This window comes from Lissotriton helveticus, chromosome 9, assembly GCF_964261635.1.
Source record: "Lissotriton helveticus chromosome 9, aLisHel1.1, whole genome shotgun sequence".
Lineage (NCBI taxonomy): Eukaryota > Metazoa > Chordata > Amphibia > Caudata > Salamandridae > Lissotriton > Lissotriton helveticus.
Window position 1 is genome coordinate 495,929,149 of NC_136070.1, and position 12,325 is coordinate 495,941,473.

General features: G+C 42.9%; 1 protein-coding gene across 1 annotated transcript in view; it reads right to left on the bottom strand.

Moving 5' to 3' along the window:
• Window positions 1–12,325, bottom strand: part of PRKCH (protein kinase C eta) — a 667,780-nt gene that overhangs the window by 21,990 nt on the left and 633,465 nt on the right. The gene's annotated exons all lie outside the window — the stretch shown is intronic.

Consider the following 12,325-nt stretch of genomic DNA (forward strand, 5'->3'; position numbering starts at 1 on the left):
TCAAAAGAATTGAGAACAAACCATTCGCCTCTCCTCAAGACTCACGTGAAGACAACACCAACTGGCTGGAAAGAGATGGGATCAGCCCCGGATCCAGCGTGTCCGAATTCCGGGGCCCACGAAACTCTGAGGGAAACCATCAAGATGACCTGCAAAATACCCCTCTGGTATGTGACCTGCCTGCCCGGAGTCAACCCCACCGATACAACCTCCGGCCTAATCTGCAGCCCAGTCAGCGGCTCATGGACTATGCCTGTCATGTGAACTGAACTCTAGTCAATGAAGAACTGAGTTGGGGAGGGATGTAGTTGGTTAAGGGTCCTGCTATCCTGTGATTGCCAACCGGATGTTACCCCACCACATCCACTCGCCAGGCATGGCCTGAGGGGATTAAATAAAAGGGGGTGGACCACTCGAGGTCACACCCTGATACCAGTTATTGGTGTACGCGTCGTGTGTTCCGTTCCGAGGCCGACACAGGCCTCACAACAGTTAGGACCCTATTTCCATAGGAATTTTTTTTTTGACTTGCATGTATCTTTGGCACCGTTTGACGAACCTTCATGAAATTTCCCAAAAAAGTGCTCCAATGATTTTAGTTGTGCATGGAAAGTTTCGGGCGATCCATCAAGCTGGGGCCAGAAAAAAAGAAGGGGTCAAAAAAGTGTGTTTCCCATGTTAATTCCCATAGACTCTTTAGACACACCTGTAAATCCGTTCAGTAGTTTTCGCGAAATTAAAAGAAATCCAAATTTGTATATCTAAGAACCTCAAAGCCTTCACAAATAATGACGAGCAGAGATCTGTATAGCTCTGATTGGCAGCCAACACTCCAACCAGGAAGTTTGTCACAGGTACATCCCTACCCCTGTTCTGCCCCCGCCCTGCTCCACTGCGCTTACCTGCATGGGCCACCACTGGGAGGAGTCAAAGTTGTGGTGAAATGAAGCAAAATGTGTAGAATTATTGGGTTGGAAGATCATGACAATAATTACAGTTATTTTCATGACTAAAATGGGAATGTTGTTTTTATTACATATATGCTTAGAAGAGGTGTCATAAATATATAAAGGCAACTGGTCAGATTTCACTGAAGGTTTTATAAGTAGCTTTCAGTATCATTATATATGACATTTCTATGTTTGCAGTTTTATTATATGGGAGATTTGCATAATCATGTATGATAGACACACTTTCACTAGTGGTTAAACATCAATCAATCAATCAAGTAGGATTTGTATAGCGCAGCTTGTCTTCTGAGAGGGTATCCAGGAGCTTGCAGTGGGTCTCGGTTGAAAAGACAGGTCTTGAGCCCCTTCTTGAAGTTGGTCAGTGAGGGCAAGGTGGGGAGGAGGAGGGCGTTCCAGACTTTGGTGGCAAGATGGTAGAAGGAACGTCCTCTGGCCTGGCAGCAGCCTTTGCGAGGGATCTGCAGAGGGAAAGTGTGTGGAGCGGAGGTTCCCGGAGGGCCTTTGCAAGTGCAGGCAGTGGTTGAAGCAGGCAGTCCATGGCCGTGGAGGGTTTAGCAAAATCATATCGTCCGCATATTGAAAATATTTAAGATGGACATCAGCAAGTTTCCTAGGGTAGGCATTAACATATTCTGAAGCAGATCTGACATAAACAAGATTAAAAAGGCAGAGGGGAAGTACACAGCCTTGTTAAAGACCATTACAAGTTTTGATTTTCCGGGACAAACTAAAACCATCTCCTAGCTTAACCTTAACCCAAGCATTTGTATACAGGAGTATTATAGCATCAAGCAACCTTTTGGGAATATCCCATCCTGCAAGGTTTTGCCATAATAATAGTCATGGCACTGAATCGAATGCAGCTATTAAATCAATAAAACAGATATACAACTTTTGGTTTTTTTAAACAGCCAGCTCTGGCAATAAAGTAAGGGTAAATAAATTACTAATTGTACATTGACCCTTAAGAAATCCTGACTGATTAATAAGAATTATTTCCTGTGATGTTGCCCAACCTTCCAAATCAGTCAATTGGTAAGTCAAAACCTTAGCTTCTACATCAATGTAAGCAATTAACTGATAATTTGAAGAATTATCTGCTGGGCCGCTTTTAAAAACTGGCTGTGCAATACTTCCTTGCCAAAACTCTGGAACAATATTCAAGGCTAATACCTCATTGAACACAGAAGTCAACACCTCTGCTCACATATGAGCATTGGCACGGAACATACAGCCTGATTCATGTACATGCCGTTTTGCGTGTCCCTAATAGCGAATCATAGCGATTCGCTATTGAGGACACGCAAAACGGCATTCATGTAGGAATTGCTACTTAAATAGCGATTCCTACATGTTCTTTATTTGCGAGTAGCAATTTGCTACTCGCAAATACTCCCCATTCATTCCTATGGGCCAAGAGGCCCATAGGAATGAATGGGGATTTGCGAGTAGCAAATTGCTACTCGCAACTAAGATAGCGATTTTAAGGGTGCCAGGGGTGTCCAAAGGACGCCCTGTAGCACCCCTAAAATGCACTTTTGGACAGGTGTTGCGCACACACATGTCCAAAGGACATGTGTGTGTGCTACATGCAACTTTGAAAAATGCTTTTAAAAGCATTTTTCTGAGTTTTTGCTATTTACCGACAGGTCTGACCTGTCGGTAAATAGCGGCCCCAAAAGTCCAAAATCGCTATTTCGTTTTGTGTCATGAATAGCATTTGAGGAATCTCTATTAGAGATTCCTTAAATGCCATTCCACGCAAATATGCGAATTCTTACATAGCGATTTTTGCATTTGGTATCATGAATACCAAATGCAAAAATCGCACTCGCAAAGGGCCAGATTCTCAGAATCTGGCCCTTTGCGAGTGCAATTTACCTACATGAATCAGGCTGATAGTGTTAGGGAACCTATTTGGATCAGGAGCCCCATTCACTAATCTGGCACAAAAGGTTAACTGCTTCTGTATTGCTTAGCAATCCCAAATATGGCGCTGAATTTGGGCTGCTCCCTATCTCTACAGGTGACTTACTACATTTGAGATGGTAGTGACTCAGATCAGAGCAATTTGTGTTAGCAACACTAGAGCCATACAGGTTAGTAATAAACCTTACCCATACCTCCTCCATAGTAACACTTTAGGCCCTATTACTTTCCCTTTCCAATTCATTAATGGCATCCCAAAATGCTTTCTCAATATTGAACTTAGTAGCATTTAATAACCTATGCCATAGCACTGCTTGATAACATGATTTCGCCAACCAAACCTTTTCTATATGACCTTAGTTTATCATAGAAATCATAATAAGATGGCCAATGTCGATGGTTGAAAACTTTACTCGTAGCCCTATTAGGTGACTGTTTCAATTTATAACTTAGATGAGTACCAATGTGTTAGTGTATTTCAAGTAATTCGCTTTTGCTGGATGCCGAGCGATATATTTCTCGACTGGTGATGAAGTGATATAATTCTCCTCCCAATAAACCTAGGTCACAGTAATTAATCCAAAATTTTCGAGTGTCACACCAGCCATTTCAGATTAAATGTAGAATGGGCAATATGTTGAATGAAGCACGCTGGTTTTAGGGATACAGATTATTGCCAGATACAAAGTTAATGTCTGAGGATTGTGATCACTTTCGACTCTTGAAATGACTCTTGAAGGCCCAACTAAAACAAACATATAATCAATATTTGAACCATATTTCGATCGTTTAAAAGTTGGACCTTCTCTTGATTTACACAAAGATGATTCATTTAACATAGCTAGACCTAGCTGCTGAAGGTTATCACAGCACATTTTAGCAGTACAATTTCTTGACCCGTCTGAGGATTTTAATGCAACCTGATGTTTATTAAAATCATCAGAAATTATTAAACTGGCCAGTGGATTTCGGGGTGGTAACAATTTTATAATATCCCACAAGGTAAACAACTGAATTAACTTATTACTTGTCCTCGTACTTAAGTAAACATTCAGTATTATCATCATATATATAGATCAAACTGTAATAAAGCACCTTGCATCTATGCCAACTGAAAGTCAATTACTTCTGATTTTACACTCAACTCAGTTGTAATATAAAATGAAAGACTGCTCTTTGTGCGACCTTGGTTAACAGCGCGTATTGATGAGAGATTAAATGATATCTGAAGATTTTTGTTATTTGCGAGAATTTACTTACACAAACGTAGGTACATCATATTTATCCAAGAACTAAAGATCTGCAGAATGTAATGAATTATTTATTTGATCAGCCATCATAGGCCCCTGACCTGACCCACTAGGATTACATTTTTGTGGAATTAATGTTGGTTGTGAATCAGAATATTAACCAATCGCCTGAGTTAAAGGGCTAAATAGATCCATACAAATTGTTTCTTTCAATGGCTGTGTAATAGACTCTCTTGAACTCAGACTTCAATGTTGGCTGTCACGGTCTTTAAATTCATGGTAGGCATTATTGACTTAGGTAATCTTTAATTCAACTGAATATCAACCAAACATATGGCAGAAATATTACGGTAACTAAGAACAATGTGACGGTTTACCCCAACCTGAACTAAATCTTCCACCTTTGAAGGATAGATGTGTTGTACATGCATCATTAAATGACCTGGCGACACATTTGAGGGGAATACAAATAAAGGGCAGAGTTCAGGGTCTGAATGTGCTTAGGCCTTAACTACTGTTAAATGTGACTCCTCCCCTTTAGATGGAACAGCAACATTAAAACAGGAATCAGCATCATATGGCTGTAAAAGGCAATCACCCATCACAGCACCTTTGGGTAACACACCATCACGCACTACCATAGCTATCACTGGTGGACATGAAGTTCCTGGGCCTGATATGGGAATAGACAAACCACCCTCACATTGAACTTTATCTGTTTTAATTAGTCCATAATATAGGACTGCAATAGCTAAGTCCCGTTATTGTTTGCAGTCTTGGTTGCTTGTCCAGAAACACTCTTAACATGTTCCATCCTTGGTGACGTCTCTATGTGGAGCTGGAAATCATCAGAATCCATCTCCTTACCAGTTGGTACACGCTCTTGGGCTTTCTTAGTATTCTTCCTCCTTTTTTGTGACTGTGGTGACCCACTTAAGCGCCCAGACCTTGTGTTATAAGGCCTTCCCCAATGCACAATAGTTCATAAATAGCAGCAACAAGTGGAAGCCAATGTCTCCTCTCCTACCACACAGATCAAGGCACTAGCACGTCCAAAGAGGCACAGTAAACCTGCTACAATCAAAGAGCCTTAGGCAGGTTATTTATGCAACATGGAGCTTACCCCTCACACCTCACAATATCCGAAATGATGTTGATGGTATGGAAGGATTCTTAATCCATATTCCTTGTGCTTCCACGTCACTGCCAGAGGTACCTAGGCCTAGTGCCAGCCACACCCTTGCCCCCCAATCCAGGTCTTAACATTTTTACTATGACTAAAGCTCAAGCTCAAGCAAAATTGTGGTGGCAGAAGACGCAAAGTTGGGCGTGTTGGGCCCTCAGGCGCAGGTATGGGCATGGGCACTGGCAATGGGCAGTGAAATACAGGCATGCAAAGCACCGGCAGGGGAACAATAAATAGGCGTCTCAGGCCCATCGGTCCAAACAGAACCCAGTTACCTGGCTTCCTTAGACCTTGGAAGGGCAGAAATTCCCGCCAACTGTCAGCCACTTGGACCTGCCATTCTATCCAGTCCTGTGGCATCCGCTCCTCTCCACTCCTCTCTACCACTCTCCGCCTGGTCGAAGGCTGCCACAAACAGGGACCTGGCCAACCCTCCTCCACAAGTTGGATGTGAGCAGCTCAGAGTTGCAGAACCCAGCTGTTAGAAATGGGATTTCTAGTTGGCTAGGGCTTGCGCCTAAGCCATGCAGAACCCACCACTCGAGTCAGGGCAAGGGAGTTACACGCTGAAGATAAACCCTGCTCACGCTCTTGGTAGCTTGGCACGAGCAGTCAGGCTTATCCCAGAGGCAATGTGTAAAGCGTTTGCGCAACACACACATACACAGCAGCAACACACTAGGCACACCACAAAAGAAACTCCACACAAGGTTATATAAAAAATAGCCTTTGTATTATCCAAAACACATTAGAATCATAATCACACATATACACTGTGCCAATTGGCACATGGTCATAATTTACAGGGGATTATATACATGACAGGGCCAATCGGGCCACTGTCAGAATCTTTAGAAAGCACTAGTAGCACATATAAAACACAACCAGTGAATACTGGTAAAATACTGCACTTAGCATTATCACCTGCAACATAAACACATTATGTCTGCATCACATTAGGCATAAACACATTAAGCATAAATACAATTAGGAGGGCACCTTATTGACACTCCCCAGGTGCATAAATCACCTTCCCTTAGGTCCTTGCGCCCTCCTGGTACACACAGGTACCAAACCTGACCCCAGGCCAACCAGCCTTCCACTGGGGCTCAAATGCCCTTTGTCCCAAATGTCAGGGCTCTACTGTAGGGATTTTCACTGGCCCTCTTGCTGCCAATGCAGCGAAAACACTGTGCACAATGCTCTGGGGGCGTGGAGTGCAACTCACCCCCTCCTCATCCTGAAGCATAAGGAAATGCCCCCGTTGCAGCTGCCTGCGCTCTCGCGGTGCAGCTGGGCCCAGGCAGGCCACCTCAAAGGGCCCTCCAGCAGGGAGGCAGTCGTTCTTGGCGGTTCCTCCTGGGGCCCAGCAGCAGCAAGTCCCCCTCCAAGTCACAAGGAAGCACAAAAACATGGGGTCAAAGCCCCACTATATATACCACATTTCTCTTCGTCTGCCCTGGCACAGGGCTTGGGGGAACCAGTCTCAACTGGTTCTGGGGGTATTGGAACACTGTTTACAGGGCTCCTCTTCCCCTTTGTCAGGTGGGGGCTTGGTCATCAGACCACCACAGGGGGGTGAATCCAGCATTCTCCCAGGCAGCCAAAGACCTATTCAGGGTCAGGGGACTACTCCTCCCACTACTCCAAATGCAGATCCCCTATTCAGCCTAGTGCTGACTCACCCTGCCCTCCCTGGAGCCACACACATCTCACCAGCCCCTGTCACTCCAGAGCCAGACTTGCAATACACATCAAACAGGTAGATACAGAGCACACAGAAATTCCAACTTCTAAAAGTGCCATTTCTAAAATAGTGATAATAAATCTGCACAGGCCATTGCGCTGCATTTATTATTACTATTCCAAACATACCAAACTTTACCATGTTGCTCCTCTCATATCAGGAATTACCACTGAAAAACTTATCAGGGAATCCCCAATGCATTTCAATAAGATTGCAACCTCACAGCAGTGAGAAACCAAAATAGCTGTTTGTCACTACCAGGACATGTCACACACTTAAGGTAAGTGTCCTACCTTTTACCTACAATGCACCTTGCCCATAGGGCTAGCTAGGGCCTACCTTAGGGGTGACTGACATGCAGTAAAAAGGGGTGTCACAGACATGGCACGCACTTGAGGTGTCACGTCACAGCGGCAGTAACACTACACGCACAGGCCCTGCAATGGCAGAGGCCTGAGACAAGTTTGAAAGGCCACTTTGGTGGGTGGCGCAATCAGCGCTGCAAGCCCACCAGTAGCATTTAATTTACCAGCCCTGGGTATATGAGATACCACATTACTGGGGACTGACAGGTAAATTAAATATGCCAAACAGGTGTAGATCAGTCTTACCATGTTTACCACACACACTTTACACTGGACTACAGGGCTGAAGTGCCCAGAGTCCTAGAACACCAACACCATGTCAGAAAAAAAGCTGGGAGGAAGGCAGAAAGTTCAGGGATGACCCTGCAAAAAGGGATTAATTAAGCACTGGACATTCCAGCCCCTACACAAATGCATTCAAAGATAGCCACTATGGATGTTCATGTTCCATCCTGGCCATATTTGAGTGGGTTGGTAAAACATTGCAAATGCATTCAAAGATGGCCACCATGCATGCATGTGCATCCATGGTGGTCATCTTCAAATGAATTTGTAATGTTTTAACAAACCCATATAAAGACGGTTAGCGCTACTGCACACACATCCACAGTGGCTGTAGAACACCAAATAGCACTGGCAAAATCTTTACGTTTTACCTTGGAGAGCTACTGGGTGTTCCAATGCTTGTTTGTCATTTAGTGCCATCCATCGGTGGCACCCTATGGCTGCTACATTTTCTTGCCTTATGGAGGTGCCCGTCTTCGTCATTGCGAAAACTGCTTGCCTTAATGCAATACACTGGTAATGCATGGTATGTAGAAATAATGGAATCTAACTGAATAGTTGTCATGTGAGTTATATTAATAAAATGCTTCATAAAAGCCAAAGTTGACTAATAATTCCATTCAACCGATTAAATATGCAGAGCCTAAGAGTGTACATGAATTCTACAGAACCTTTGGCCTCAGCTCAGGCCATAGACGCTCGAATTTGGGTGACATCAGGCTTCCCCTGTCCATGGTCCAAGAATATTTACATTTGCTCCTTTGCCTAAAGCAAAATAAATACAGTGTAACAGGGCTGGGCAGAGTGTCAGTGCAGCGCCACTGCAGCCCAGCAATGTACAAAGTGGCTACAAAGAACACTTCGGGCTAGATGTAGGTAGGCAAATACCGGTCGGTAACGGCTGAAATTCGGTAATTTCGGCCGTTACCAACCGGTATTTGGAAAATGAGATGTAGGTGGGCATTTTACTGATTCAGTAATTTACCGAATCGGTATTTTAAGGAATCGGTAATTACCGATTCCTTAGGGCATGTATGTCTGCAACATGTGCACCCATACACAATTGAGGGGTGCAACAGGATGTCAAAGTGACACCCTGCCACCCTTCAATGTTTCCCCCTTTTACCAAATCGGTAAATACAGATTTGGTAATTGGCATTCATTCCTATGGGGCTCCAGGCCCATAGGAATGAATGGCAATTACCAAATTGGTATTTACTGATTCGGTAATTACTGAAAATTACCGATTCGGTAATTTTTCAGTAAAATTACCTACATCCCATTTGCCTGTTCTTAAATACCGAATCGGTATGATTCGGTATTTAAGAATCGGTAATCTGGGATTACCTACATCGGGCCCTTAGTGCGTTGTTGTTGATATTGAGCCAACTTCAGGTTGTGACCGTGAAAGCAGACTCTATTAGTAAGCAATGGCTGTGTGCAACTTTGTGAATCAAGGATAGGCTACCATGGTGCTGTTTTCTGCCACTTATACACGCCGTCTCACTTTGCACCTTAGCCTAATGTAAATAACAAACATCGTAAAAGCCACCAGGTCTTACTGAATTTGATGTGTGAATGGAATAAGGCAAACATATAAGTCAATGTTGCATCCGTGAGTGACTCAATTAGTTAGTGACAGAGCATGGATGAATGGAGTTGTATCTGCGTAGATGAAAGACCTTATGGATGGATGGATGGATGAGTCCATGCATGAAGGCTGGATTAATGGGTGACAACTTGCATTCTTGAAGGTGTGTTTTTTGTGTGTGAGCATGGATGTTCGCCTGTTGAGTATTTGTACCTATGTGTATGGTGATGTGTTTATGTTTATAGAAGCCTGTAGGTGTTTTGTTTTGCTCTATTTCTACATTGTGCATGTGTGCTCGGATATATACTGTGCATGCATACGGGCGTGCAATGCTGTGGCATGGTATTATTATTTATTTACTTTAGTATATGCATATTTTTTTTAATGCAGTGGTGTAAATGCTCATTTACATAGAAGTCTGCAATGCACTTGCTGAGAGACACCTACAATGCATTTATACATTAGCACCATATATTTTGTAAAACAGGCATTTGTGCCTTAGTTGTTTGTTTATTAGGGCAGTCCATGACCGTATCATATGAAGTGAACACATAAAGTGCTGAATCGTCCCTGCCACAGTTTTGGGATGACTGGTAAATTCAGTGATTGAAGAACAGGAAGAGCTCTATTTTACCAGGTGAGACAATGATAAACGATTGCTTGTCACAGAAACTTTCAATGCATATGCTGCCTTTGCCTGGAAATATAGCAGTACGTGTTGAAATAAATAACGGCACATAAAATTACCTACATAAAGCAACATAAAACCACATCTAGAACATAATAATGGTATATCACAACAAAACAGAACAAAGCACAGCTGCTGCAGTGCAATATAACAACATCACACAGCTTTAATGCAGCGCAAATCAGAGCAGCACCAAAATGACATAAAATAAATATGCCCAAACTTTCTTGCGCCCTTAATGACCTCAAGAATCCTGCTTTCAAAAGATGGTGGTAAAATGTGTTTGTAGCAAGCACTGCTTTAGGACTTGAAATAGAGCCAGCAAGACATGTCTTGTCTTCATTTGGCAAAGGGAGTGTTTTTAATTGGTAGAGCTGGTGTTTCAGAATTTATTTCCAAGAAAAAGGTTGGATATTTCCCAACTTCTGCACTGCACTCTTACAAATGATGCATTATTAATCATTATTTTCTAGTCAACAATGCATTATTAATGTACAAGAGCTGTAAATTTAGTGTTTGAAAAATACACTTTTCTAAAAATAGTGTTGGGTTATAGCTTTGTTAGTCTTGTATGGTTTTGGACTCACAGGAATGCCACCAAACTTCAGACCTAAACATTTCAATTATTTTGAAGGAACAGGATATCAGAGAATTATATTTACAATGAAAATGTGAGAGTAACATGGACTAATTGGTAGTGAACAAATAACAATGCTGTAATTGTAGTGCAATATATATTAAACATTTAAAAAGACACACCAATACTCTTGCGCTTAATTTTTGTTCGTTTTTTAAATTACCTATTTCGAAGTCATAGTTCACGTCACTGTAGTGCACTAGTTTACATACCAACTACCGGAAACGCCAGGTACAAATACTCTTTTTTGCCAACTGTCTTGTTAAGGAACCTTTCTGCATATGTTATAAGTTCTCTCTGTTCTGCCACTATAGTAAGAATATATTACCCACAGATATCTAATTAGACACTTCACACATAGGACAGCCAATAAAGACTAACGGCCACATGCATCAAACGATTTTGGAGTTGCAAACGGTGCGAATAGGAAAATTCGGCCGTTTGCGATTCCAAAATCACTTTTTGGTATGCATTAAACATTTTTTCTAAAACCGCATTTTTGTGCGATTCCATAAATGCAATGCATGAATGTTTTCAAAATTGCGAATTCTGAAATAGGAGGTGCAAATTAACACGAGGTTGACCCTCGTGTTAATTTGCGAAATCTTTCAAAAATGCTCAAATAAGCATTTTTGAAAGTGTCATGTTACACACACACATGTCCTTTGGACATGTGTGTGTGAAACTTGCACTTAAAAAAACATTTCAAGGGTGCAGGGGGGGGGGGTCCTTTGGGCCCCCCTCAGCACCCTTGAAATGCATCAACAAATTGCGATTCGCAAAAAAAACAATTGCAAAAAGGCATTGATTTCTATGGGCCTCTAGGCCCATAGGACTCAATGTAATGCCATTCCTTAATTGCGATTCGCAATTAAGGAATCGCAAATACAGAAAATTAGGAAATCCCCAAAAATTTTAGGATTTGTTGATGCATAGGATTTTGCAATTGCTAAATTGCGATTCCCTAATTTTCGCAATTTAGGAATCGCAAAATCCTACAATGATGCATGTGGCCGCTAGGGTCTGATTACGTGCCGGATTCTCGGTGGTGCAGCAGTGGAGGTCCACCATTTGCTGGATTAAGGGAGTGGGCCACCGCTTGCGCCAGGGAACCACCCTTCCCTGGTGGTGGCGCAGGGGAGGCCCAATGTAACACGATGAGCGGGACTTGCGCAGTCCTGCTGAGCATATTATGAGATCCCTCACTAATAGCCACTTCATGGTTGGCTCCCTACCATGCAAAGGCTTCGGTGAAGAACCAAAAGGGTGCAGTATAGAGCCCCCATTCCTCCCAACCATGGGGATGCATTCATTGGATCACAACATGTGTCCCCCTGTCTGCTTGCACCCCCAGTTCCAGCACGGCATGGATGTCACCATTGATTCCGTGCAGGACCATTTTTGCTGTTCCCATTGCGATGCATGTTTTTCTGGCATCGCCATGGGAAAGGCAAAAGGACCGTCCGCCTGCATGAGTTGAACTTGTAATCAGGTCGGTGGTCCTTGCACGGCTTTGCTACAGCTGTGCCGGCACAACTGTGCCAAAGTAGTAATCAGGCACTTAGACATGTATTGGAATACTATTGTATCAGCTAGTTGCCTTTAATTGCATTTCCCTTCTTTCGTAAGAAGCTTCTTCCTTTGACCATTGAGTGAAAGCTCTTTCAATAGTCCCT